Genomic DNA, 2317 nt, shown 5'->3' on the forward strand with positions numbered 1-2317 from the left:
TCCCTTTAACTCACTCAAGCTTCTGGAATGTTTTCTTCTTATCATCCACAACAAAATATCTTTCAAAACTGAGATCTCAGAGCCTCAGATAAGAAACCGGTTAAGGTATCTTAGGTCATTTATCTGCATCTTGAAGAAGTATTATTCTTATGGTCTATTGTTTTCTTTCAACAGAATTTCCTCTCTGAGATCCCTGTGTATCTCTTGGTGCCTCTGATTATTTCTGATTTTGAATAGCAGTATTTTAGATTTAATATAATAGATATATATTGAGAGTTCATGCCAATATTACTTTGGGGACCAAATTTAACTGCTACCTAAAATTTATAAAATGTTACTTTTAATTTTTAAGCCAATATTTTACTTTCAATATTTACTTCATAGCAAAATTTCTATAATTCTCTTAAAAGGCACCATGGTAAGGAGGAAATGACCTATTAGACTTTTGAGTTATAGGTTGGATCTGATTCTGTGAGTTCTAGAGAGTTTCCATAAAAGAAACCCCTGTATGAAACACGTAACAGCTTGAAATGTCTCATTTCTGGAAAAGCTTGCCTAGAATTTATTTTAAGAGAAAAATACCCAAGACAGTTGTAAAACTACCACTTGAGGAACAGGCACCAATATCATAAGACATTGCTTCTGAAAGTGCTGTCTAGTCAAAAGCCTTTGCTAGCTAACAAAACATTTTAAGAATGCCAGAATGTTCCCTGGAAATAGCTGAGGTTGTAGCAATGATTAAGACAACTTTGGAACCCTGGGCTATAGGAACAAAGATATTAAGTGCAGGCCTTTGTGGAACACATACTTATGTGGTTGGTAAGTGAGGTACCACAGACAATGAACAAAGTTCAAGAAGGCTGTAAATGATGGAGGTGGAAGTTAGCTAGGGGCTTACCCAGTCCCTCCCTGTGGTTTCTACAGTGCTATCCAAGGTCATACCTTTAGGAGCCAATGCAAAATGTTATGTGTTGATGCAAACCAAAGTAAAGTAAGCTGAAACAGAATAATTGTGGCTTTAATCTTGGTCCTTGTTGGATAGTTCAGTTCAGTCACTCAGTCCATGGACTGCAGCATGCCAGGCCTGCTGTCCATCACCAACTCCTGGAGCTTGCTCAAACTCATGTCCATTGAGCCAGTGATGCCATCCAACCATCTCATCCTCTGTTGTCCCCTTCTCCTCCTGCCCTCAATCCCTCCCAGCACCAGGGTCTTTTCCAATGAGTTCGTTCTTTGCATCAAGTGGCCACAGTATTGAAGTTTCAGCTTCAGCATCAGTCCTTCCAATGAATATTTAGGACTGATTTCCTTTAGGATTGACTGATTTGATCTGCTTGCAGTCCAAGGGACTCTCAAGTCTTCTCCAACACCACAGTTCAAAAGCATCAATTCTTCAGTGCTCTGCTTTCTTTATGGTCCAACTCTCACATCCATGCATGACTACTGGAAAAACCATAGCTTTAAGTGGGTTCCAATTCTAGTGCTGACATTCACCAGCAATATGATTTGGGGCAAGTTTCTTCAACTTTCTAGGTCTTGCTTTTCTTATCAACAAATTAGACAAAGTAATGAGTACCTTATAAGGTCATTGTGGGGATTAAATTCAAAAGTATATATAAAATACTTCCTATGTAATAGGTCCTTAATAAATGGCAGCTATAATTACAATTACGGAAATGATGAGAAGTATGATAGTGCTAACAGTGATTTTTAAACAAATATTACAGGGTTTGGCACAGTAAGAAATTAGCACTTCTTTTTCTTCCCTTCTCATTTGAGATTACTTCATGTCTATAATTTACAGTATAATCTACCAATAGCTTTTATCCCTGATGTCCCAAAGAAAAATATACTGCATTTTTCTCTAAAGAGTTTTAAAAATCTTCTCTAAGAAAGATACTCTGTTGTGTTTTAGGCTAGAAGTGGGAAAAATGGCCTTTGGAGTCAGAATACTTGATTTTTTCCCCTTTCACTATTCTCTAAGTTGTAATGAACATCTGTGTTAGAGGCATTTTTCTCTTATATGAAGAGAATATTAATTGAGCCAAAGCTCCTGAACCTTGCTGCATCCAAAATATAATGACAGTAGCTACCATTTGAGAACACTTGCAGTGCATAGGTGTATCATCTTATTTAATGATTACAATATTATTACATGATTATTGCTGCCATTTTCATTTTTCAGATGAGGAAAATTTGGCTGATAAAGGTAAAATACAACTGGACCTAGGTCACATAGCTAATAGGCAACAGAATTGGGATTTAAACTTCTGTCTGACTCTAAAGAATATGCAATTAGCATATTCACTATGCCATA

The sequence above is a fragment of the Cervus elaphus genome, chromosome 16, assembly GCF_910594005.1.
Source record: "Cervus elaphus chromosome 16, mCerEla1.1, whole genome shotgun sequence".
In the NCBI taxonomy this organism is placed as follows: domain Eukaryota; kingdom Metazoa; phylum Chordata; class Mammalia; order Artiodactyla; family Cervidae; genus Cervus; species Cervus elaphus.